The sequence below is a fragment of the Coregonus clupeaformis genome, chromosome 37 (assembly GCF_020615455.1).
Source record: "Coregonus clupeaformis isolate EN_2021a chromosome 37, ASM2061545v1, whole genome shotgun sequence".
NCBI lineage: Eukaryota > Metazoa > Chordata > Actinopteri > Salmoniformes > Salmonidae > Coregonus > Coregonus clupeaformis.
This window is the reverse complement of record NC_059228.1, coordinates 18,520,225-18,547,551: the sequence shown is the minus strand read 5'-3', so window position 1 is coordinate 18,547,551 and position 27,327 is coordinate 18,520,225. Positions and strand designations below refer to the sequence as shown.

The following is a 27,327-nucleotide window of genomic DNA, read 5'->3' as shown; positions in this document are numbered from 1 at the left end:
TCTGTTTGTGCACAGATGTAAGGATATATACATATGTATGCACTAAGACAACTTTAATCAATAAACATGTATTTATAAACAGGACATTTGTTCTCTTTCTGCATACAATAATTGTTTTAATGAAAATAAAAATAAAAAAAACATTAAGGATCAAGAAGCATTTTTGATTTGTTTGTTTTGTGTTATTTCAATGTACATACTGGTCTTGTTTCAATGTTGACTTAGGACGTGGGAACCTCCAGGACCAGAGGGTGTGTACCAGTATGACATACATAGAATGTTTTATTGCGGAAACAGCCTGGTCCCCAGGGCGCTTGTTCCCACAAGCTTATTAAAGGAATTGGCTTTGAAGGTCATAAACTTATGAATACACCCACTCTCTCTACAGTTCCGGTTGGCCATTGATCTGTAAAATATCATGAATGGAAGTTTTGGAATGTGAAGTTCTGGATCCTGCACACATTTCCTGGATGTCCATAGAAGAACAAACCAAATGGCAGTGTCATGCTTCCTTCAGAAAAAAATAAATGTATTACTGCCTCTTTGTGCCAGCATGGGAACTTGTTGCTTCCTCCCCAGAGAACTTGCACTGTTACTCACTTCACTTGGCTGGAGGCATGTTCCAAAACACTATTCAATTATATTGTATAGAAACAACCAGAGATAATTAGTTAGTTAGACACATTAGAATTGCACCACTCCCCCTCCCTAAGTTAACTTTGACACGTTTCCCTCTTCGCATAATCAAATACTTTTCTGTGTGTGCACCTCTAATCTCACTGAACCACATGACAGCATTCCAGTGAATGTGGTATGTATGCAATCAATCTGCCACATCTGTGTGTGCCTTTCATGTCAGTTGATCCTAAAGATGCCACAAAAAAAAGCTATGTTAACTTAAAGACAGTTCTTTTAGGGCCTGACAGTATACAATGGGGGACACAGATAAAGGCCTGTATAACCATTCATGGTCATGTTGAGGACACAGAGCTATTTGGGTATACAAGGCCAATAGAAGTCAACTATGCTTGGTATGGGGTGAGGTGGGTGTGGTATTTGTTGCAGGATGTTTTCCATTTTGCTGTAGAATGTTCCCAGAGGAGGTGTTAGATCACAGCTCAGGCCAATGCATTCCATTGTGCCACAGCCCACACAGTACCTCCCAACACATACCGCAGAGACGGAGTTAATATGTGAGAGAGCAGAACATACTTTCGGAGATAATGATAAAGGAGATGGCAGCCTAGACCGCATGGTTGGCCAAAATAAATAACACAGAAAGCTGGCCAATATAACACATAGATGGAAGTGGGTCCTAGTGATCATGTGCAATGCTGAAAGTTATTGGTCATCCACATCCACCATGTTCGCTAATACTTTACCTTTAAATTCTAGCTAGTCACTTACACTAGTCTCAAATCACATTATTTACTGCATTATTATATATGGAATACATTAGAAACATTTTACATACAATCTGTATAAAGAAAGCCTTTACAATGATATTTCATATAATATCAGGTCCATTTCTTGTGAGCTGCAACAAGCAGTGAAGCGTGACCTTTCTGGGTCAAGGGCAGGGCAAAGTCAGAGACCAAGGTTAGAGGTCAGGAAATTTCAACAGGCCTGTTGTCCCGTCCTGAAGCTTGCAGTCCACAGGAGCAGAGGACCCAGGCACAGCAAGGCTTTTACAGGGATGCCTAGCTGACTGAACATCAACATGAGCTCAGGGAACGATGTACTTCCTGTGGAAATGAGAGATGAGCAGAGGAGCGACACGAGAGACCAGCAGAGTTAAGAGCAGAGTTAAGAAATGAATGAGACCAACAGTCAGACATAACATTCAGCCATAAGACAGACCACCAAAGTCACACACGTTAGGATTAAACTAAAAGTACATCTAACCACAACATTTAGCTAACAGTTGTGTAGCAGACATCTTCCTGAGGCAGGGGATGGAGTGGTAGACCAGGAAGCAGGCCAGAATGTTGGGCCACATGTATGTCCTCAACACATGGCAGATCTATGAGTATTCTTCATGTAACACTATCACATAATCCGTTTGCTACCGATTGTTGCCACTTGCCAATATTTAGTGAGAAAGAAAGCATGTCATAACGTTCCATGTTTCCCAAGTCGTTACTGTTCACACCCAAAGACATGTTCTGACACGTCCAGTCCCACTGACGGGAACTGTGTGTCACAGGTACACACTGATACAAACTGTAATAATACACTGCTCAAAAAAATAAAGGGAACACTTAAACAACACAATGTAACTCCAAGTCAATCACACTTCTGTGAAATCAAACTGTCCACTTAGGAAGCAACACTGATTGACAATACATTTCACATGCTGTTGTGCAAATGGAATAGACAACAGGTGGAAATTATAGGCAATTAGCAAGACACCCCCAATAAAGGAGTGGTTCTGCAGGTGGTGACCACAGACCACTTCTCAGTTCCTATGCTTACTGGCTGATGTTTTGGTCACTTTTGAATGCTGGCGGTGCTTTCACTTCAGTGGTAGCATGAGACGGAGTCTACAACCCACACAAGTGGCTCAGGTAGTGCAGCTCATCCAGGATGGCAGATCAATGCGAGCTGTGGCAAGAAGGTTTGCTGTGTCTGTCAGCGTAGTGTCCAGAGCATGGAGGCGCTACCAGGAGACAGGCCAGTACATCAGGAGACGTGGAGGAGGCCGTGGGAGGGCAACAACCCAACAGCAGGACCGCTACCTCCGCCTTTGTGCAAGGAGGAGCAGGAGGAGCACTGCCAGAGCCCTGCAAAATGACCTCCACAAATGTGCATGTATCTGCTCAAACGGTCAGAAATAGACTCCATGAGGGTGGTATGTGGGCCCGATGTCCACAGGTGGGGGTTGTGCTTACAGCCCAACACCGTGCAGGACGTTTGGCATTTGCCAGAGAACACCAAGATTGGCAAATTCGCCACTGGCGCCCTGTGCTCTTCACAGATGAAAGCAGGTTCACACTGAGCACGTGACAGACGTGACAGAGTCTGGAGACGCCGTGGAGAACGTTCTGCTGCCTGCAACATCCTCCAGCATGACCGGTTTGGCGGTGGGTCAGTCATGGTGTGGGGTGGCATTTCTTTGGGGGCCGCACAGCCCTCCATGTGCTCGCCAGAGGTAGCCTGACTGCCATTAGGTACCGAGATGAGATCCTCAGACCCCTTGTGAGACCATATGCTGGTGCGGTTGGCCCTGGGTTCCTCCTAATGCAAGACAATGCTAGACCTCATGTGGCTGGAGTGTGTCAGCAGTTCCTGCAAGAGGAAGGCATTGATGCTATGGACTGGCCCGCCCGTTCCCCAGACCTGAATCCAATTGAGCACATCTGGGACATCATGTCTCGCTCCATCCACCAACGCCACGTTGCAACAGACTGTCCAGGAGTTGGCGGATGCTTTAGTCCAGGTCTGGGAGGAGATCCCTCAGGAGACCATCCGCCACCTCATCAGGAGCATGCCCAGGCGTTGTAGGGAGGTCATACAGGCACGTGGAGGCCACACACACTACTGAGCCTCATTTTGACTTGTTTTAAGGACATTACATCAAAGTTGGATCAGCCTGTAGTGTGGTTTTCCACTTTAATTTTGAGTGTGACTCCAAATCCAGACCTCCATGGGTTGATACATTTGATTTCCATTGATAATTTTTGTGTGATTTTGTTGTCAGCACATTCAACTATGTAAAGAAAAAAGTGTTTAATAAGATTATTTCATTCATTCAGATCTAGGATGTGTTATTTTTGTGTTCCCTTAATTTTTTTGAGCAGTGTATATTATTGTCCAGTTCATTCAAATGGATCTGTTAACAGTCCATCCTCCAGTGTAACTGCCCCTCCCACTGTGTTGAGACCTCTCACCAGTGAGTCCAGGGTGCAATCGGCTGAGTTCTTCATGACAGGCAGCCACCTGCCCTGTGGCCCCTCCCTCAGTCTGAACAGCAGGACCCTGCCCTGTGGCCCCTCCCTCAGTCTGAACAGCAGGACCCTGCCCTGTGGCCCCTCCCTCAGTCTGAACAGCAGGACCCTGCCCTGTGCCCCTCCCTCAGTCTGAACAGCAGGACCCTGCCCTGTGCCCCTCCCTCAGTCTGAACAGCAGGACCCTGTTCTCACACAGCTCCAACAACAGTCTCATCTGTCACAGAGCAAACATCTCACATCTCCGTCTATTCCAGGGTCCACACCACCTGGGGGAGAAAACACAGTCAACACACACTAAGAGACGACATTGGAGACATACAACCGAGAGCACATCAGTTTGTATTGGGGAAAAGTCAATCTATGAAAACTTTTATTTAATAGTAATACAGCTGCATTCTATGAGTGGGAGCATGTACATCAGGGCTCTCCAACCCTGTTCCTGAAGCACTAACGTCCTGTAGGTTTTCACGCCAACCCTAATCTAGCGCACCTGATTCTAATAATTAAGTGTTTGATAAGCTGAATCAGGTTAGTTACAACTGGGGTTGGAGTGAAAACCTAACAGGAACAGAGTTGGAGAGCCCTGATGAACATGCACAGACCACTGTTACTATTGTATGGGGTGACTTCTATGTTTCATACCTGATCAATAGCAATGTAGTTGGGCAGCATCTCAGGGTTCTCCTGAGTGACACACTCAGATCGAATGGCAGAGATTAAGGCCAAAGTGTCGTGTTTCTGAACAAAGACAACAAAATAGAAGCTCCATTCAGTGCAACAACAGTAAATAGAAGCTCCATTCAGAGCAACAACAGTAAATAGAAGCTCCATTCAGTGCAACAACAGTAAATATAAGCTCCATTCAGTGCAACAACAGTAAATAGAAGCTCCATTCAGAGCAACAACAGTAAATATAATAATAATAATATAATATGCCATTTAGCAGACGCTTTTATCCAAAGCGACTTACAGTCATGCGTGCATACATTTTTGTGTATGGGTGGTCCCGGGGATCGAACCCACTACCTTGGCGTTACAAGCGCCGTGCTCTACCAGCTGAGCTACAGAGGACCACAAATAGAAGCTCCATTCAGAGCAACAACAGTAAATAGAAGCTCCAGTCAGTGAGAGCTTATCAATTGAAGAAACAGTAACTGTGGAATTATAAAATAGGACAGTGAGGGGTGTTTCAATAACTTAAATAAAATCATGAGCCAAAGGTTAGAACCAATCTCCTTCAATTTCAGTGTATTCAGAAATAAATATCCTACATCTCCAATTATATATACTGACATGTACCTGGTGGAAATGGGAATCAAGTGATTAACAAACAGATTCACAAGGGGAGAGACATAGGCAGTATTTAAGTCTAATTTAAACCCTCGGTGTAGGCTCTGTGTTAGAACGTTAAGTTGTAGCTGCAAGGTGCCTGCAGCTGCGTCATATAGCATACACTATTTCATGCTCTCCGAAGCTTTACGGAAGTAATCAGCGAAGGAGACCAAGGCAGTGTCGGAGGTGAAGGTCGAGATGGCCTCGGGCTGTGGGAGGAAAAAAATAAAACTGCTACAACAACAAGGTCTGCTGTCGTGCCTGTGGGAGGCACTTGAAGGTTTCCAATGAGCTATTGCATCTCCTGGGACAGGGGACATGTTGACTGAAAGGCTATTGGACAATAGTGTCAAGACATATTGGTTGTTTTGCATGCACTACTATGTGCTGTACTGAGATTATATCAGTATCAATATCTATTTCTATACCCTGGCTGCTATTAATGTCTCATTCAAGCTTCTTTCTGACTGGCCAACACAGATGTTTGGTGAGACTCATTATGCTAGCTATGTGTTGATACTTTAGTATTGATTTCATTTTCAGCGGTTCAAGTTTCACAACCTTGCAACCTTGACATACTAATGAAATAAATGTGTACTGGTATATGCTGCATGCCATGTTGACAAAGTTATGCTAGTACCTGTATGCTAAAGTACCATTGAATCTCCTATGTAGCCAATATCTAACATGTAGTACTGATGAAGTACATGATGACATGTAACTAGTAAAAAGGTATTAACTAGTTGTCCAGACAGTCCAGTTTTGTGTAAACAGAGGACCAGGATGTTTGTACCTTGAATGTGTGGACTTCTGAGTTCCTGTTGATGACGTTGGGGGATAATAGACTCTTCCAGTCCCGATGGGTCGTCCTTATAGGGCATGCAGCTTCAGATACAGAAACCCATCTCTGGACAGAATCGACCTACAACACACATATAGGAGAAATGAGTCAAATACACAGGAATACACAGACACACATTTTAGATCATGTTAGGATGGACAAAACAATAGTGACGGTGGAAAAATCTATAGTTACATATCACAATTATTTTGAACGATATTATATTGAAACTGACTCCAAGTATGGATTTGTATTTTTATATTGCTAGGTAGCATTAGCTAGCGCTAGTCAGCTGTACCTGCACCAAAACTCTGGTATTTTTCATCATATTGCTTTTTAAATAGTGAGCCAACATGTTTTCAGTACTTTTATTTCCCTGACTGATCACAACTATTTTTCTCATGCTCTCTCTTGTGTCTCTGCAGCAGACATATAGTGAGCAATATGTTTGGAACATCAAATCACAATAAAATCACAGTATCAAATCACAATACATATAGAATCGTGAGAATCGCAATACATATTTTAATCGGCACCTAAGTATTGTAATAATATCGTATTGTGAGTTCCCAGGCAATTCCCAACCCTACAAAACAATATGTGCTGCCATTATCAACCATTATTGCAGAACAGCACAAACTCACATCAAAGGGTATGGCCCTGATAAGTCATCACCAACTGAGATTTCATGATATGAATCTGTACATTGGACCAGAAACGTTCACAAACATTCAAGTGGTGGACTTACTCTAGATGTGGAGTTCCTTTATTCAGGTCTATCGACAGCTTCCAGTATCAATGGTTATTTTACTTGAATCTGTAACCCCATTCAAATACAGTGGGGAAAAAAAGTATTTAGTCAGCCACCAATTGTGCAAGTTCTCCCGCTTAAAAAGATGAGAGAGGCCTGTAATTTTCATCATAGGTACACATCAACTATGACAGACAAAATGAGAAAAAAAAATCCAGAAAATCACATTGTAGGATTTTTTATGAATTTATTTGCAAATTATGGTGGAAAATAAGTATTTGGTCAATAACAAAAGTTTCTCAATACTTTGTTATATACCCTTTGTTAGCAATGACACAGGTCAAACGTTTTCTGTAAGTCTTCACAAGGTTTTCACACACTGTTGCTGGTATTTTGGCCCATTCCTCCATGCAGATCTCCTCTAGAGCAGTGATGTTTTGGGGCTGTCGCTGGGCAACACAGACTTTCAACTCCCTCCAAAGATTTTCTATGGGGTTAAGATCTGGAGACTGGCTAGGCCACTCCAGGACCTTGAAATGCTTCTTCCGAAGCCACTCCTTCGTTGCCCGGGCGGTGTGTTTGGGATCATTGTCATGCTGAAAGACCCAGCCACGTTTCATCTTCAATGCCCTTGCTGATGGAAGGAGGTTTTCACTCAAAATCTCACGATACATGGCCCCATTAATTATTTCCTTTACACGGATCAGTCGTCCTGGTCCCTTTGCAGAAAAACAGCCCCAAAGCATGATGTTTCCACCCCCATGCTTCACAGTAGGTATGGTGTTCTTTGGATGCAACTCAGCATTCTTTGTCCTCCAAACACGACGAGTTGAGTTTTTACCAAAAAGTTATATTTTGACCATATGACATTCTCCCAATCCTCTTCTGGATCATCCAAATGCACTCTAGGAAACTTCAGACGGGCCTGGACATGTACTGGCTTAAGCAGGGGGACACGTCTTGCACTGCAGGATTTGAGTCCCTGGCGGCGTAGTGTGTTACTGATGGTAGGCTTTGTTATTTTGGTCCCAGCTCTCTGCAGGTCATTCACTAGGTCCCCCCGTGTGGTTCTGGGATTTTTGCTCACCGTTCTTGTGATCATTTTGACCCCACGGGGTGAGATCTTGCATGGAGCCCCAGATCGAGGGAGATTATCAGTGGTCTTGTATGTCTTCCATTTCCTAATAATTGCTCCCACAGTTGATTTCTTCAAACCAAGCTGCTTACCTATTGCAGATTCAGTCTTCCCAGCCTGGTGCAGGTCTACAATTTAGTTTCTGGTGTCCTTTGACAGCTCTTTGGTCTTGGCCATAGTGGAGTTTGGAGTGTGACTGTTTGAGGTTGTGGACAGGCGTCTTTTATACTGATAACAAGTTGAAACAGGTGCCATTAATACAGGTAACGAGTGGAGGACAGAGGAGCCTCTTAAAGAAGAAGTTACAGGTCTGTGAGAGCCAGAAATCTTGCTTGTTTGTAGGTGACCAAATACTTATTTTCCACCATAATTTGCAAATAAATTCATTAAAAATCCTACAATGTGATTTTCTGGATTTTTTTTCCTCAATTTGTCTGTCATAGATGACGTGTACCTATGATGAAAATTACAGGCCTCTCTCATCTTTTTAAGTGGGAGAACTTGCACAATGGGTGGCTGACTAAATACTTATTTTCCCCACTGTAAGTAGGTCAGCCATTAATCTTTGAAACTTTATTTTGAAAACAATGTGAAAAAGATCCTATGACTTTCCTGTAATAGCGGAGTTTGATCCTCCTAACTGACTTTTCCCTGTACTGTATTGTAAAGAGGAAGCGAGAAATGTGTATCAATTGCATACACGGACACATTGCATTACTCACTTTCTAACAAAAATGTTGAAATCTCACATTTTAACATTGACCATCCTGCTTAGCAGAATGACTTTGCAGCATGGCTACATTTCCTTTGACCACGTTGAGAAGCTGCAGCTCAGGCAACATGGTGGTGGCCATCAGTTCTGCTGTAGTCTCCTCATAACACAGAGTCCCCTGAAATGAAGAAAAACAAATATGCTCTGAAGACATTGAAGAAGAAATGAACACAGAATCACACAGCCATTATACACAGCCATGCAATCTCCATAGACAAACATTGGCAGTAGAATGGCCTTACTGAAGAGCTCAGTGACTTTCAACGTGGCACCGTCATAGGATGCCACCTTTCCAACAAGTCAGTTCCTCAAACTTCTGCCCTGCTAGAGCTGCCCCGGTCAACTGTGTTATTTGAGAAATGGAAACATCTAGGAGAAACAACAGGCTCAGCCGCGAAGTGGTAGGCCACACAAGCTCACAGAACGGGGCCGCCGAGTGCTGAAGCGCGTAATAATTGTCTGTCCTCTGTTGCAACACTCACTACCGAGTTCCAAACTGCCTCTGGAAGCAACTTCAGCACAATAACTGTTCGTCAGGAGCTTCATGAAATGGGTTTCCATGGCTGAGCAGCTGCACACAAGCCTAAGATCACAATGGGCATTGCCAAGCGTCAGCTGGAGTGGTGACAGCTCGCCGCCATTGGACTCTGGAGCAGTGGAAAAGCGTTCTCTGGAGCGATGAATCACGCTTCACCATCTGGCAGTCCGACGGACAAATCTGGGTTTGGCGGATGCCAGGAGAACGCTACCTGCCCCAATGCATAGTGCCAACTGTAAAGTTTGGTGGAGGAATAATGGTCTGGGGCTGTTTTTTATGGTTCGGGCTAGGCCCCTTAGTTCCAGTGAAGGGAAATCTTAACGCTACAGCATACAATGACATTCTAGAAGATTCTGTGCTTCCAGATTTGTGGCAACAGTTTGGGGAAGGCCCTTTCCTGTTTCAGTATGACAATGCCCCTGTGCACAAAGCGAGGTCCATATAGAAATGGTTTGTCGAGATCGGTGTGGAAGAACTTGACTGGCCTGCACAGAGCCCTGATCTCAACCCCATCAAACACCTTTGGGATGAATTGGAACGCCGACTGCAAGCCAGGCCTAATCGCCCAACATCAGTGCCCGACCTCACTAATGCTCTTGCGGCTGAATGGAAGCAAGCCCAGCAGCAAAGTTCCAACATCTAGAGGAAAGCCTTCCCAGAAGAATGGAGGCTGTGATAGCAGCAACTGCATATTAATGTCCATTATTTTGGAATGAGATGTGCGACGAGCAGGCGTCCACATACTTTTGTGTACGATGGACATTCGATGGACTGAAGCATTACATTTACATTTACGTCATTTAGCAGACGCTCTTATCAAGAGCGACTTACAAATTGGTGCATTCACCTTATAGCCAGTGGGATAACCACTTTACAATATGTTTTTTTCTTTCTTTCTTTGGGGTGGGGTAAGGGGGGGTAGAAGGATTACTTTATCCTATCCCAGGTATTCCTTAAAGAGGTGGGGTTTCAAGTGTCTCCGGAAGGTGGTGAGTGACTGCTGTCCTGGCGTCGTGAGGGAGCTTGTTCCACCATTGGGGTGCCAGAGCAGCGAACAGTTTTGACTGGGCTGAGCGGGAACTGTGCTTCCGCAGAGGTAGGGAGGCCAGCAGGCCAGAGGTGGATGAACGCAATGCCCTCGTTTGGGTGTAGGAACTGATCAGAGCCTGAAGGTACGGAGGTGCCGTTTCCCTCACAGCTCCGTAGGCAAGCACCATGGTCTTGTAGCAGATGCGAGCTTCAACTGGAAGCCAGTGGAGTGTGCGGAGGAGCGGGGTGACGTGAGAGAACTTGGGAAGGTTGAACACCAGACGGGCTGCAGCATTCTGGATGAGTTGTAGGGGTTTAATGGCACAGGCAGGGAGCCCAGCCAACAGCGAGTTACAGTAATCCAGACGGGAGATGACCAGTGCCTGGATTAGGACCTGTGCCGCTTCCTGTGTAAGGCAGGGTCGTACTCTCCGAATGTTGTAGAGCATGAACCTACAGGATCGGGTCACCGCCTTGATGTTAGCGGAGAACGACAGGGTGTTGTCCAGGGTCACGCCAAGGCTCTTTGCACTCTGGGAGGAGGACACAACGGCGTTGTCAACAGTGATGGCGAGATCATGGAACGGGCAGTCCTTCCCCGGGAGGAAGAGCAGCTCCGTCTTGCCGAGGTTCAGCTTGAGGTGGTGATCCGTCATCCACACTGATATGTCTGCCAGACATGCAGAGATGCGATTCGCCACCTGGTTATCAGAAGGGGGAAAGGAGAAGATTAGTTGTGTGTCGTCTGCGTAGCAATGATAGGAGAGGCCATGTGAGGATATGACAGAGCCAAGTGACTTGGTGTATAGCGAGAATAGGAGAGGGCCTAGAACTGAGCCCTGGGGGACACCAGTGGTGAGAGCACGTGGTGCGGAGACAGATTCTTGCCACGCCACTTGGTAGGAGCGACCTGTCAGGTAGGACGCAATCCAAGAGTGAGCCGCGCCGGAGATGCCCAACTCGGAGAGGGTGGAGAGGAGGATCTGATGGTTCACAGTATCAAAGGCAGGACAGGTCTAGAAGGACAAGAGCAGAGGAGAGAGAGTTAGCTTTAGCAGTGCGGAGAGCCTCCGTGACACAGAGAAGAGCAGTCTCAGTTGAATGACCAGTCTTGAAACCTGACTGGTTTGGATCAAGAAGGTCATTCTGAGAGAGATAGCAAGAGAGTTGGCTAAAGACGGCACGCTCAATAGTTTTGGAGAGAAAAGAAAGAAGGGATACTGGTCTGTAGTTGTTGACATCGGAGGGATCGAGTGTAGGTTTTTTGAGAAGGGGTGCTCTCTTGAAAACGGAAGGGACATAGCCAGTGGTCAAGGATGAGTTGATGAGCGAGGTGAGGTAAGGGAGAAGGTCACCGGAGAAGAGAGGAGGGGATAGGGTCAAGCGGGCAGGTTGTTGGACGGCCGGCCGTCACAAGTCGCAAGATTTCATCTGGAGAGAGAGGGGAGAAAGAAGTCAAAGCATAGGGTAGGGCAGTGTGAGCAGGACCAGCAGTGTCATTTGACTTAACAAACGAGGATCGGATGTCGTCAACCTTCTTTTCAAAATGGTTGACGAAGTAATCCACAGAGAGGGAGGAGGGGGGGTTAGAGGCAGATGGGTTAGAGGCAGATGCTTGGAATTTAGAGTGGTAGAAAGTGGCTTTAGCAGCAGAAACAGAGGAAGAAAATGTAGAGAGGAGGGAGTGAAAAGATGCCAGGTCCGCAGGGAGTCTAGTTTTCCTTCATTTCCGCTCGGCTGCCCGGAGCCCTGTTCTGTGAGCTCGCAATGAGTCGTCAAGCCACGGAGCAGGAGGGGAGGACCGAGCCGGCCGGGAGGATAGGGGACATAGAGAGTCAAAGGATGCAGAAAAGGAGGAGAGGAGGGTTGAGGAGGCAGAATCAGGAGATTGGAGGGAGAAGGATTGAGCAGAGGGAAGAGATGATAGGATGGAAGAGGAGAGAGTAGCGGGAGAGAGAGAGCGAAGGTTGCGACGGCGCATTACCATCTGAGTAGGGGCAGAGTGAGTAGTGTTGGAGGAGAGCGAGAGAGAAAAGGATACAAAGTAGTGGTCGGAGACTTGGAGGGGAGTTGCAGTGAGATTAGTAGAAGAACAGCATCTAGTAAAGATGAGGTCAAGCGTATTGCCTGCCTTGTGAGTAGGGGGGGACGGTGAGAGGGTGAGGTCAAAAGAGGAGAGGAGTGGAAAGAAGGAGGCAGAGAGAAATGAGTCAAAGGTAGACGTAGGGAGGTTAAAGTCACCCAGAACTGTGAGGGGTGAGCCATCCTCAGGAATGGAACTTAATCTTTGCACACAAGGAAAGAAAATCATGTAAATTCACCATAACATTTAGACATTGTAACCACATCCTCCTACTCAAAACATCACTGACTCATTGCACCACCTTATAATCACGTACATATGTGTGCTGCATGCAACATCATTGTGAACAAAGAAGTCTAAATATGCATTGTGTGTGTGTGTACATGTGTGTGTACGTACGTGCAGAGGTGAAGTGAAAACTACGGCCATGTTCACAGGAACATTTATGACACAGAAGAAAGGACAGTCAGACACCTATGACACTTTCAGTAAACGAAAAAAAAAAGGTTGAACTTCCATTCTCCTGTGCAACAAGATCACTATTCGATACAGGGAAGTCAACAGTTGTAACACTTGCTTGTCACTACTATTAGCAGGGCCAAATTCAGAGGTATTGCACGTAGCCTACACTTCTGCTATTGCCTCTTACTAATACAAAGGTACTGTACCGATCAACTCCATAGTGAGGGATCTGATGTGTACATGCAAAACTGAATCCCAACATGGGAACTTCCCCTCTATTAACACCTGTTTAAGTTTTCAAGTTCATGGGTCTCCCTATGGGTCTCCCGGTCACGGCCAGCGGTGTCACAGCCTGGGATCGAACCCCAGGCTGCAGTGGCGCCTCAGCACTGTGACGCAGTGCCTTAGACCGCTGCGCCACTCAGGACCACCCCAGCAGCTTATTTTGACTGGGGACTAATTCATTGAGTTGAATACCTTGTTTGTGACGTCCAGCAGAGTGTAGCAGGATTTCAGTGTGTCCACAGCGACTGCAACCAGCAGACGAGGCGCCGCCGCCAGGACACTCAGGTGACGCAGGGCCTGTAGGTGTTACCTGGAGCACGGGGAGAACGGAGGTCACATACACACACTTTACATCAGGGACACCCAAGTAATGTCCTGGAGGGCCACAGCGTCGCTGATTTTCACCCTTTCCTTCTAAATCAATAACGGAGTCAGACCCGGCCGGAACTGACCAGACAAGTGAACATTGGCTAATCAATTACGATCAATTGATAAATGAACTATCAGGTAGAAAAGAAAATCAGCAATACTTCAGCCCGTGAGGGCCAGAGTTGAATAGCCCTGGTCTATATGCTGTTCTCTCACTACTCTAGACCAGTCATCATCCCACTCGTTACGGTTATTGGCTTACAGAACTATTGACTTTTACAGCTGTCAGTAGAAACTCTGATGAACTTATCTCTCCTCATGTAACACTTCCTCCCTGTCTCACCCACCCATCTTGTTATTCTTAGAATCCACAGCTCAAAATAGCAACACCTTCAAACAGTCCGCACCCAAGTCATTATGGTGATTGAATGTTAGATGCTTTAGTGTAGGGCTCGGTCTGTCAGTCATGCTATTTTAGAGCTCTGGTAAGCTGTACCTATTTTTGGTATTTCCAGAGATTGTGCGTCTTGCCGGTTATCTGTGCTGTGGGCAGGAAAAATGGGGGTAGAGCGCTCAGAGCAAGGCAGCGATGGCCGAGTTGGAGGTGCTGAGAGAGGACAAGCATAGGATAACAGAGCTCTACATCATAAACTCAGACATACAGTGGGGAAAAAAAGTATTTAGTCAGCCACCAATTGTGCAAGTTCTCCCACTTAAAAAGATGAGAGAGGCCTGTAATTTTCATCATAGGTACACGTCAACTATGACAGACAAAATGAGGAATTTTTTTTTCCTGAAAATCACGTAGGATTTTTAATGAATTTATTTGCTAATTATGGTGGAAAATAAGTATTTGGTCAATAACAAAAGTTTCTCAATACTTTGTTATATACCCTTTGTTGGCAATGACACAGGTCAAACGTTTTCTGTAAGTCTTCACAAGGTTTTCACACACTGTTGCTGGTATTTTGGCCCATTCCTCCATGCAGATCTCCTCTAGAGCAGTGATGTTTTGGGGCTGTCACTGGGCAACACAGACTTTCAACTCCCTCCAAAGATTTTCTATGGGGTTGAGATCTGGAGACTGGCTAGGCCACTCCAGGACCTTGAAATGCTTCTTACGAAGCCACACCTTCGTTGCCCGGGCAGTGTGATTGGGATCATTGTCATGCTGAAAGACCCAGCCACGTTTCATCTTCAATGCCCTTGCTGATGGAAGGAGGTTTTCACTAAAAATCTCACGATACATGGCCCCATTCATTCTTTCCTTTACATGGATCAGTCGTCCTGGTCCCTTTGCAGAAAAACAGCCCCAAAGCATGATGTTTCCACCCCCATGCTTCACAGTAGGTATGGTGTTCTTTGGATGCAACTCAGCATTCTTTGTCCTCCAAACACGACGAGTTGAGTTTTTACCAAAAAGTTATATTTTGGTTTCATCTGACCATATGACATTCTCCCAATCCTCTTCTGGATCATCCAAATGCACTCTAGCAAACTTCAGACGGGCCTGGACATGTACTGGCTTAAGCAGGGGGACACGTCTGGCACTGCAGGATTTGAGTCCCTGGCAGCGTAGTGTGTTACTGATGGTAGGCTTTGTTACTTTGGTCCCAGCTCTCTGCAGGTCATTCACTAGGTCCCCCCGTGTGGTTCTGGGATTTTTGCTCACCGTTCTTGTGATCATTTTGACCCCACGGGGTGAGATCTTGCGTGGAGCGCCAGATCGAGGGAGATTATCAGTGGTCTTGTATGTCTTCCATTTCCTAATAATTGCTCCCACAGTTGATTTCTTCAAACCAAGCTGCTTACCTATTGCAGATTCAGTCTTCCCAGCCTGGTGCAGGTCTACAATTTTGTTTCTGGTGTCCTTTGACAGCTCTTTGGTCTTGGCTATAGTGGAGTTTGGAGTGTGACTGTTTGAGGTTGTGGACAGGTGTCTTTTATATTGATAACAAGTTCAAACAGGTGCCATTAATACAGGTAACGAGTGGAGGACAGAGGAGCCTCTTAAAGAAGAAGTTACAGGTCTGTGAGAGCCAGAAATCTTGCTTGTTTGTAGGTGACCAAATACTTATTTTCCACCATAATTTGCAAATAAATTCATTAAAAATCCTACAATGTGATTTTCTGGAAAAAATATTCTCAATTTGTCTGTCATAGTTGACGTGTACCTATGATGAAAATTACAGGCCTCTCTCATCTTTTTAAGTGGGAGAACTTGCACAATTGGTGGCTGACTAAATACTTTTTTCCCCCACTGTAACAATAAATCAACATCACAGTGTTGATGTTGCCACATATTATAATAAGAGTCCCTTTTTTGTGAATAGGTCCCTTGAACAAATTAGGAATTTGCCCTGGGAAAAACAGTTTAGAATTGTTATCTACCTGACGTCCTTTGTGCTCATAAAAGCCCTACTTAAAAAATAAAGGCTGCGGTTAAGTGTGTGCTTAGGCTGGTTCAAACCATTGTGTCGGCTTGGAGAGAGAAATCAGTTGTTTAGATTAGTGTGGGTGAGAGGTTGCCTCACCTCTTCTTAAAACACTCATCCAGTCTCCATGGCAACGGATAAAGCGAACTGGCTGGGTGGGATGTTCCTGTTTTTACTATGGGTATTATAGGTAGAGGTGAAGAAAATAGCACTATTTACTACATGAGTCAGCTTGATAACAAAACCCACAAACATACAGAGCAACAGTCAACTCAACACTGATCTCATCTTGAACTGTAGAGTAACAATGACTGAGAACAGCCGTATATCTAGCTCTTCTCAAACTCATTTTCAGAAACCTGTCCCTGAGCAATATTACTATGTTTGAATTGCCCTATTCCCTATGCTGAGACTAGGCTCACTGTTGAACTTCGTAGCTACACAAAATGAGAAGAGAAGTGTTTCACTTCAGGTTTCATGATGAGAGCCAGACTGGCAGGGCCGTATGGTGATTGGTTACTATGCAGAATGAAAGCGCTCACAGAGACAGAGACAGACAGAGACAGACAGAGACAGACAGAGAGAGACAGAGAGACAGAGAGAGACAGAGAGAGACCATGTGTCTGCTCCCCTCTACAATCTTTCCTTATGCAGGTGTGTGTTGAAAGCAGGAATAGGCTGAGAGTACTACAATAAGGCCATTCAAATTGCGACCTTGAAGTTATGTGGGCCTGAAATTGTTAGCCCTAAAATAAGAAGGCAAGTCTAAAATCAAAGGGTTTGTACAGTAAATGTTGAGAAGGAGACAGATTTAGCATCAGTAATGAGTATTGTTACATACAAACAGACACACCTTAGTCACTGTTTGCGTAGCCCTGGGATATTTGAATTGCATTTGTTATGAAGAACACTAACATAACAGGAGTCCTCTCCCACATCATCTCATTATACATGTGTTGTTCCATTATCTAAGTCTGTAGCAAAACATACAATCTACATCGATACAGATGACATGTGAAAGGTAAAACATCTAGTCAAAAGACAGTACAAGCAATATTTGTGTAGGCTATGACCATTGGAGAGGCTGGTTGAAACCTGTTGTTGAAACATGTCTCACCTCTCTCTTCCCAGGACGAGCATGTCCAGGGCCATGTGGTGGGCCATAGTTCATCTCTCCCACAGTCATGCAGGTTCCAGCGATTATGTAGTCATGGGCTTGGCTGAGGACAGGAGTCATCTTACAGTATATCCAGCCTTGCTGAGAGAGCTAAGAAACTAAGGTTTCCATGTTCAAATCCTACAAAATCACTGGATTCCCAATCTTCTCTTGGATTATCTGGATGCAAAACAAAGAAAATATATTGTGTTATCTTTGTAAAAAACTAATTTAATACTGTTGATGTGTACATGGGTTCAGATGCAGGAAATGTCTTTGAGCCTTGTTGCCAGTAATATCCTCTTACATTTACGTCATTTAGCAGACGCTCTTATCCAGAGCGACTTAGAAATTGGTGCATTCAACTTATGATAGCCAGTGGGACAACCACTTTTTTTATTCTTTTTTTTATTTTTATGGGGGGGGTGGGGGGGGTAGAAGGATTACTTTATACTATTCCAGGTATTCCTTAAAGAGGTAGGGTTTCAAGTGTCTCCGGAAGGTGGTCAGTGACTCCGCTGTCCTGGCGTCATGGGGGAGCTTGTTCCACCATTGGGGTGCCAGAGCAGCAAATAGCTTTGGCACTAAAGCCTCATTTTAGGACTGAAACGTGTTTCCTTATTAGCGCTGATGTCATTCATTAACAAGTTCATCACATAGTATGACTAACTAACATTAAGAGCCTTGGAACAAACCTCTAATGTCTATGGACATCTGCACTGTTGGCCCTAAGAACCCGAGGCAGAACTCATAATATTATTACCACAGGTCCTGAATAGAGGTTTGTGTTGGCAGCGACTTGTGTCTAATGAGCTGAGGTGTTTGTGTGCATATGGAGGGCAGTTACCTGAGGCACATTGCTGCTCACCAACTCAGAGTTGGGCAGAATCTCATCCCACATGATGATATACCTGGCCAGTGTCTGAGGAGGGAGAAGAGACTGTGACAAGAGGAGACAGTGCCAAGCTTCTATATCTACAAAGTCACATTCCACAGCCACAAAGTCACATTCCACAGCCACAAAGTCATATTCCACAGCCACAAAGTCAAAATTGGTAACAGAAATGTGCTTTTTGGTCTTAATTTAAGGTTAGGCATAAGGTTAGCAGTGTGGTTAAGGTTAGGTTTAAAATCACATTTTAATAAGATAAATTGTAGAAATGGGCGGGGTTTATGACTTTGTTGGCATAGAAGCTCGTGACGACCGACAATGTGTGAGTGTACTGGATCAACCATTTTACTGAACAAAAATATGAACGCAACATGTAAAGGGTTGGTCTCATGTTTCATGAGCTGAAATAAAAGATCCCAGAAATGTTCCATACGCACAAAAAGCGTATTTTTGTTTACATCCCTGTTAGTGAACATTTATCCTTTGGCAATATCATCCATCCACCTGACAGTTGTGGCATATCAAGAAGCTGATTAAACAGTATGATAATTACACAGGTGCACCTTGTGCAGGGGACAATAAAAGGCCACAAAAAGAAAATCAGTTTTGTCACACAACACAATGCCAAGGATGCCTCATATTTTGAGGGAGCTTGCAATTGGCATGCTGACTGCAGGAATGTCCACCAGAGCTGTTGCCAGAGAATGTAATGTTCATTTATCTACCATAAGTCGCCTCAAACTTTGTCTTAGAGAATTTGGCAGTATATCCAACCGGCCTCACAACCGCAGACCGTGTGTCTTGAAGACTTGAAAAATGGCTGTTTAGCAATGATTAACAACCAACTTGACAGAGCTTTTTTAAAGAATAATGGGCAAATATTGTACAATACAGGTGTGCAAAACTCTTAAGAGACACAGAAATACTCACAGCTTTAATCGCTGCCAAAGGTGATTCTACCATGTATTGACTCAGGGGTTTGAATACTTATCTAATCAAGATATATTAGTGTTTTAAATGTTCACATTTTCCATCAACTTTCACAGAGTATTTTGTGTAGATCGTTGACAAAAAAAAATAGACAAATCAATTTCAATCCCACTTTGTAACAACAAAATGTGGAATAAGTCAAGGGGTGTGAATACTTTCTGTATGGGCCAGGTCACATCTACATAGAGCAGGGGTTCCCAACCCTTTCCCCCAGGGATCCTATTTCACTTAATTTTTATGTACCCCTCAAATCAAGTAAGGCCCGCAACCCCCAAGGAAAATTTGGCGCCCCCCCACCAATGTTGAGAACCACTGATGGAGAGCTCCGGGGGTCTGGCTCAGTGAAAAAGTTAGGTCTGTAGTGACCCAGAGTACATTGAGATAAGGCAGGTCTGTAGTGACCCAGAGTACATTGAGATAAGGCAGGTCTGTAGTGACCCAGAGTACACTGAGATAAAGCAGGTCTGTAGTGACCCAGAGTACACTCAGATAAGGCAGGTCTGTAGTGACCCAGAGTATACTGAGATAAGGCAGGTCTGTACTGACCCATAGTACAGTCCAGGAGGAACATGGTGTCTGGAGCTTTCAGCCACCCAACGATAGACCTGTGAGAGGGTGAGAAAGAGGTGTTAATGGGGAAGCCTGAGCCTATTGTCCAATAGGGGAACAGAACCAGGAAAGACCCAAGATGATACAAAATTACTTTTCCCCCCCAGTTATAAGCTATGTGCCGGAGCGCTGGGGTCAAGATGTGCTGTAAGGCACCATGCAAGATTAGATGGGAGATGGATGAGTCAGAGATGGAAGAGTCTGAATCAAATCTAGTAAAACAGGACATTACTTCTCGTTGAAGGGTATCTAAGATGAGACAGAGTGGTGGAATCTATTATCACCTGTTGTTGGTCTTCAGGTAGATCATGGCCAGGGTCGCTCCAGGACTGGTGACGTCCACATTGATGGTGTGCCAATGACCAGAAACCCTGAGACTTGGGACATTCTCAAGTCTCTGGTCAGTTTATTCGGTCAGACCATGGTTTTTGTGCCTTCAGGAAAAACTCACATATGTTAGATGGGGATCAACTGACGGACAGCAGGCCTACAAGTAAGGAAAGTTGTCTTGCTGGTTGCTTTTAGTTCTTTACCTTGATCTGGTAGCTGGGGGACTTGTGTTTTTCTCTGTTGATGCTGGTGTGGGTGCGTCGATGCCCTCCCACCATGTACAGCTGTTCAGGTACATTCAGTCCGTCATACCTATCAGGTTACTGCCATGCTATGTGTGTGTGTGTGTGTGTGTGTGTGTGTGGGGGGGGGGCATCGACAAAGCAAAGAGTCCCCTAAGCAAGCTGGTCCTATGTTCACAAACACAAACAGACCCCACAGAGCCCCAGGACAACAACACAATTAGACCCAACCAAATCATGAGAAAACAAAAAGATAATTCTTTCCAATGTGTGAAGTAATTAACAAAAAAACAGAGCAAACTACAATGCTATTTGGCCCTAAACAGAGAGTACACAGTGGCAGAATACCTGACCTGGCTCTCAGGAGAAGACAGGCTATGTGCACACTGCCCACAAAATGTTGTGGAAACTGAGCTGCACTTCCTAACCTCCTGCCAAAGGTATGACCATATTAGAGACACATATTTCCCTCAGATTACACAGATCCACAAAGAATTCGAAAACAAACCCAATTTTGATAAACTCCCATATCTATTGGGTGAAAAACCACAGTGTGCCATCACAGCAGCAAGATTTGTGACCTGTTGCCACAAGAAAAGGGCAACCAGTGAAGAACAAACACCATTGTAAATACAACCCATATTTATGTTGATTTATTTTCCCATTTGTACTTTAACTATTTGCACATTGTTACAACTCTGTATAGACATATGACATTTGAAATGTCTTTATTCTTTTGGAACTTCTGAGTGTAATGTTTACTGTTAATTTTTATTGTTTATTTCACTTTTGTTTACCATCTACTTCACTTGCTTTGGCAATGTTAACATACGTTTCCCATGCCAATAAAGCCCTTAAATTGAAATTGAAATTGAATTGAGAGAGAGAGGTTATTCAGTGACTGAGGAATTCTCCTCTTCCATTTTCCCAATATGCATAAAGCATACATTATGATGGTCTTTTAGATGATCCAAGTCCTGAGGGAAGGCTAGTAATACATTGTATATGCACACTATTTCTCAGCCTTTTGAAGTATGAAGAGTACTTTCAATGGAAGACTGTTTCTTCTTCTCTCACCATAAACAGCAGTACAGTTAGTAACTTCCTGCAGCAGTGCTGATCCAGTAAGGTGAGTGCAGTGTGATCTACTAGACTTACCCCCAGCCAGACCATCCCCAGGGCCAGCCCAGGGAGTATGGCTCTCTGTCTGTGCAGTACTCCATCTCAGGACCAGGGGGAGTCGACCTGCAGGAAGACACAACATCATCTATTCACTTCAATTATATTTATTGCTGCCGCGTTTCGGAATAAGCACCATATTTGTTTTACTACAATTATATTTATATATTTTTTCTTGAGCAAATTCAGCTTGGATGTAACTTGCTCCGAAACGTGTCAGCAAAAAAAACAGTTGCAGGTAATTAAGCTGCAGTCCTGAAAGATTTTTGAAATTTCAGTTGTACATTCCTAGGACTGAGCATCCCTTCAGCGGTCCAGACATAAAAAAAAATATTTGTTAGCTTATCAATCAAATCTATTTCAATCAATCAAATGTATTTATAAAGCCCTTTTTACATCAGCAGATGTCACAAAGTGCTATACAGAAACCCAGCCTAAAACCCCAAACAGCAAGCAATGCAGATGTAGAAGCACAGTGGTTAGGAAAAACTCCATAGAAAGGCAGGAACCTAGGAAGAAACCTAGAGAGGAACCAGGCTCTGAGGAGCAGCCAGTCCTCTTCTGGCTGTGCTGGGTGGAGATTATAGGAGTACATAGCAATTTAAGGCCAGATTGTTCTTCAATATGTTCAAACGTTCATAGATGACCAGCACAGTGGTTGTAGAGGGTGCAACAGGTCAGTACCTCAGGAGTAAATGTCAGTTGAATTTTCATAGCCGAGCATTCATAGGTCGAGTCAGCATGTGCGGTAGAGAGAGAGAGTCAAAAACAGCAGGTCCGGGACAAGGTAGCACGTCCGGTGAACAGGTCTGTGACTCAACCCACTCAAGTGACGCACTCCTCCTAGGGACGGCATGGAAGAGCACTAGTAAGCCAGTGACTCAGCCTCCGTAATAGGGTCAGAGGCAGAGAATCCCAGTGGAGAAAGGGGAGCCGGCCAGGCAGAGACAGCAAGGGCAGTTCGTCGCTCCAGTGCCTTGCCGTTCACCTTCGCACCCCTGGGCCACACTACACTCAATCATAGGACCTATTGAAGAGATGAGTCTTCAGTAAAGACTTAAAAAGGTCAAGACCAAGTCTGCGTATCTCACATGGATTGGCAGACCATTCCATAAAAATTTAGCTCTATAGGAGAAAGCCCTGCCTCCAGCTGTTTGCTTAGAAATTCTAGGGACAATAAGGAGGCTTGCGTCTTGTGACCGTAGCGTACGTGTAGGTATGTATGGCAGGACCAAATCGGAGAGATACGTAGGAGCAAGCCCATGTAATGCTTTGTAGGTTAGCAGTAAAACCTTGAAATCAGCCCTAGCCTTAACAGGAAGCCAATGTAGGGTGGCTAGCACTGGAGTATTTGCTGTCATAAATGTTATCAGTCAGGATTCTAGCAGCTGTGTTTAGCACTAACTGAAGTTTATTTAGTGCTTTATCCGGGTAGCCGGAGAGTAGCGCATTGCAGTAGTCTAATCTAGAAGTGACAAAAGCATGGATGAGCTTTTCTGAATCATTTCTGGACATATAAAGTTTCCGATTTTTGCAATGTTAAGAAGATGGAAAAAAGCTGTCATCGAAATAATCTTGATATGTTCGTCAAAAGAGAGATCAGGGTCCAGAGTAACGCTGAGGTCCTTCACAGTTTTATTTGAGACGACTGTACAACCATCAAGATAAAGTTGTCAGATCCAACAGCAGATCTCTTTGTTTCTTGGGACCTAGAACTAGCATCTCTGTTTTGTCCGAGTTTAAAAGTAAATCCACTTCCTTATGTCTGAAACACAGGCTTCCATTGTAGGCAATTTTGGGGTTTCACCACGTTTCATCGAAATGTACAGCTATGTGTCGTCCGGATAGCAGTGAAAGTTGACATTCTGTTTCCGAATGACATCACCAAGAGGTAGACTATATAATGAAAACAATAGTGGTCCTATAACGGAACCTTGAGGAATAGATTTTTCAGAGGACAAAAAATACACAGAGATGAACTGATATCTTTCCGACAGATAAGATCTAAACCAGGCAAGAACTTGTCCGTGTAGACCAATTAGGGTTTCTAATCTCTCCAAAATAATGTGGTGCTCGATGGTGTCAAAAGCAGCACTAAGGTCTAGGAGCACAAGGACAGATGCAGAGTCTTGGTCTGATGCCATTAAAAGGTTATTTACCACCTTCACGAGTGCAGTCTCAGTGCTATGATGAGTTCTAAAACCAGACTGAAGCATTTCGTATACATTATTTGTCTTCAGGAAGGCAGTGAGTTGTAGCGCAACAGCCTTTTCTAAAAATGTTGAGAGGAATGGGAGATTCAATATAGGCCGATAGTTTCTTTACATTTTCTGGGTCAAGGTTTGGCTTTTTCAAGAGAGGCTTTATTACTGCCACTTTTAGTGAGTTTGGTCAAATCCGGTGGATAGGGAGCCATTTATTATGTTCAACATAGGAGGGCCAAGCACAGGAAGTAGCTCTTTCAGTAGTTTAGTTGGAATAGGGTCCAGTATGCAGCTTGACAGTTTAGATGCCATGACTATTTTCATGAATGTGTCAAGAGATACAGGATTAAAAAACGTGTGTCTCCATTGATCCTAGGTCCTGGCAGTTCTGTGCAGACTCAGGACAACTGAGCTTTGGAGAAATACGCAGATTCAAGGTGGAGTCCGTAATTTGCTTTCTAATGATCATGATCTTTTCAATCGAAAAAGTTAATGAATTTATCACTGCTGAAGTGAAAGCTATCCTCTCTTGTTGAATGCTGCTTTTAAGCTAGCTTTGCGACAGTCTCAAAAATAAATGTTGGATTGTTCTTATTCTCCTCAATTAGGTTGGAAAAATAGAATGATCGAGTAGCAATGAGGGCTCTTTGATATTGCACGGTACTGTCTTTCCAAGACTTCCAGTTTGGTGGAGCTCCATTTCCGTTCCAAATTTCTGGAAGCTTGCTTCAGGGCTCGGGTATATTCTGTATACCAGGCAGCACATTTCTTGTGACAAATGTTTTGTTTTTAGAGGTGCGACTGCATCTAGGGTATTACGCAAGGTTAAATTAAGATCCTCAGTTAGGTGGTTAACCGATTTTTGTACTCCGACGTCCTTGGGTAGGTGGAGTTGAGTCTGGAAGTGCATCTAGGAATCTTTGGGTTGTCTGAGAATTTATAGCATGGCTTTTGATGATCCTTGGTTGGGGTCTGAGCAGATTATTTGTTGTGACTGCAAATGTAATAAAATGGTGGTCAGATAGTCCAGGATTATGAGGAAAAACATTTAGATCCACAATATTTATTCCACGGGACAAAACTAGATCCAGGGTATGACTGTGGCAATGAGTAAGTCCGGAGACATGTTGGACAAAACCCACTGAGTCGATGATGGCTCCGAAAGCCTTTTGGAGTGGGTCTGTGGACTTTTCCATGTGAATATTAAAGTCACCAAAAATAAGAATATTATCTGCCATGACTACAAGGTCCGATAGGAATTCAGGAAACTCAGTGAGGAACTCTGTATACGGCCCAGGAGGCCTGAAAACAGTAGCTATAAAAAGTGATTGAGTAGGCTGCATAGATTTCATGACTAGAAGCTCAAAAGACGCAAACGCAGTCTTTTTTTGTTTTTTAAAATGAAATTTGCTGTCATAAATGTTATCAACACTTCCGCCTTTGCGGGATGCTCGGGGGATATGGTCACTAGTGTAACCAGGAGGAGAGGCCTCATTTAACACAGTAAATTCATCAGGCTTGAGCCATGTTTCAGTCAGGCCAATCACATCAAGATTATGATCAGTGATTAGTTCATTGACTAGGACTGCCTTGGAAGTGAGGGATCTAACATTAAGTAACCCTATTTTGAGATGTTAGATATCACAATCTCTGTTCAATAATGGCAGGATTGGAGGAGGTCTTTATTCCAATGAGATTGCTAAGGCGAACACCACCATGTTTTGTTTTGCTCAACCTAGATCGAGGCACAGACACAGTTTCAATGGGGATAGCTGAGCTGACTACACTGACTGTGCTAGTGGCAGACTCCACTAAGCTGGCAGGCTGGCTAACAGCCTGCTGCCTGGCCTGCACCCTGTCTCATTGTGGAGTTGAGGAGTTAGAGCCCTGTCTATGTTCATGGATAAGATGAGAGCACCCCTCCAGCTAGGATGGAGTCCGTCACTCCTCAGCAGGCCAGGCTTGGTCCTGTTTGTGGGTGAGTCCCAGAAAGAGGGCCAATTATCTACAAATTCTATCTTTAGGGAGGGGCAGAAAACAGTTTTCAACCAGCGATTGAGTTGTGAGACTCTGCTGTAGAGCTCATCACTCTCCATAACTGGGAGGGGGCCAGAGACAATTACTCGATGCCGACATCTTTCTAGCTGATTTACTCGCTGAAGCTATGTTGCGCTTGGTGACCTCTGACGGTTTCATCCTAACATCGTTGGTGCCGACGTAGATAACAATATCCCTATACTCTCTACACTCACCAGTTTGAGCCTTAGCCAGCACCATCTTCAGATTAGCCTTTACGTCGGTAGCCCTGCCCCCTAGTAAACAGTGTATGATCGCTGGATTATTATTTTTCAGTCTAATGTTGTGGGTAATGAGTCGCCAATGACTAGGGTTTTCAATTTGTGAGAGCTAATGGTGGGAGGCTTCGGTGGCTCAGACCCCGTAACCGATGGAGGAGAGACCTGAGAAGGCTCGGCCTCTGACTCGTTACTTAATGGGGAGTACCGGTTGAAAGTTTCTGTCGGCTGAATGAGCGACACCGGTTGAGCATGCCGACAGCATTTCTTTCCAGAAGCCATGAGAAAATTGTCCGGCTGCGGGGACTATGCGAGGGGATTTATACTACTATCTGTACTTACTGGTGGCACAGATGCTGTTTCATCCTTTCCTACACTTACATTGCCCTTGCCTAACGATTGCATCTGAAGCTGTGCTTGCAACACGGCTATCCTCACCATATGGCAATAGTTCTCCTGTATACTATGAGTACAGCGACTGCAATTAGATGGCATAGTGTTAATGTTACTACTTAGCTTTTCGACTGGTGGAGGTCCTGTAGAACCATGTCCAGATAAAGCGTCTGGGGTGAAAAAGTTGAATGAAAAAAGTTGAGCGAGGAAAAAACTAAGACGTTGGTAAAACCCGAAACGTTTGGCAGATAGCCAAGTAGCAACAAACTGCACAACAGCACGGTGACAAGTCCAGAAGTTGAGGGCGGAGCAATGAGACGTAAACAATCAGTTAATGTCATACTAAAGTCAAATGTCAATCAAATGTATTTTATAAAGCCCTAAAGGGTGTAAAGGGTGACATAACAGTTCCTTATGTAGGGTACATTTCTAAATGTGACAAACGCTATAGGCTATCTATTCCCCCAAAAGAATGTGCTTTATAAAGGGCTGCCGTAACACATGCTAATTAAGATGCTGATGGTGATATGACATGAGATTCCACCTGACATTCTAAACAGTGTGAAACTGCATTGAGGTGTTTTTTGTGGGAATGGGGAGCTGTTATGTCATCTTATGCAACATAATATAAGCTTATAGAGGATTTGTTGTACTAATGAAGACTATGTATGCTATTATAAAGCCTTTATAAGTTGTAGTTTGTTTAAAAGTGGGACCAGCTGTTCCATGTCAAAACAGTTTGTATTGTATTGTAGGTCATCCTCCCCGCAAATTAAATATCCCTATGGGACAACAAAACAACGTAAATCATTCATGACGTAGCTCTTACTAACCGATCTCAGGCGAGCACACCTCTGCGTTGTGGCGGTGGCCCGTGTCCTGGTTGACCAGGCCGATGCCCAGCATGGCCGCCACCTGCACGTTGTGCGGTACGTCCAGGTCAGTGGAGGTGGGTGGGAGCAGTGCGGGGATGTGGATACTCAACAGGCGGGTGATTGACATGTCCATGGTGCTCAGCTTGGCTCCAGACACACCCAGTATCAGCCCGATGCTGGT

General features: G+C 44.5%; 1 long non-coding RNA gene across 4 annotated transcripts; it reads right to left on the bottom strand.

Moving 5' to 3' along the window:
- Window positions 1-27,313, bottom strand: LOC121553345. 4 transcript variants are annotated; one of them, XR_005997518.2, is made up of 15 exons: window positions 27,105-27,313; window positions 21,360-21,446; window positions 20,163-20,290; window positions 19,914-20,063; window positions 19,567-19,625; window positions 17,986-18,060; window positions 17,100-17,318; window positions 16,082-16,157; window positions 13,371-13,488; window positions 8,759-8,899; window positions 6,076-6,204; window positions 5,404-5,491; window positions 4,593-4,688; window positions 3,891-4,216; window positions 1-1,745 (listed from the first exon to the last, which is right to left on the bottom strand). It is a non-coding gene; the product is annotated as an uncharacterized LOC121553345 (long non-coding RNA). The 4 variants fall into 4 exon arrangements; XR_005997519.2 differs by lacking the exon at window positions 16,082-16,157 and having other exon boundaries at window positions 8,732-8,899; XR_005997517.2 differs by lacking the exon at window positions 16,082-16,157.
- Window positions 27,314-27,327: the final 14 nt, after the last annotated feature.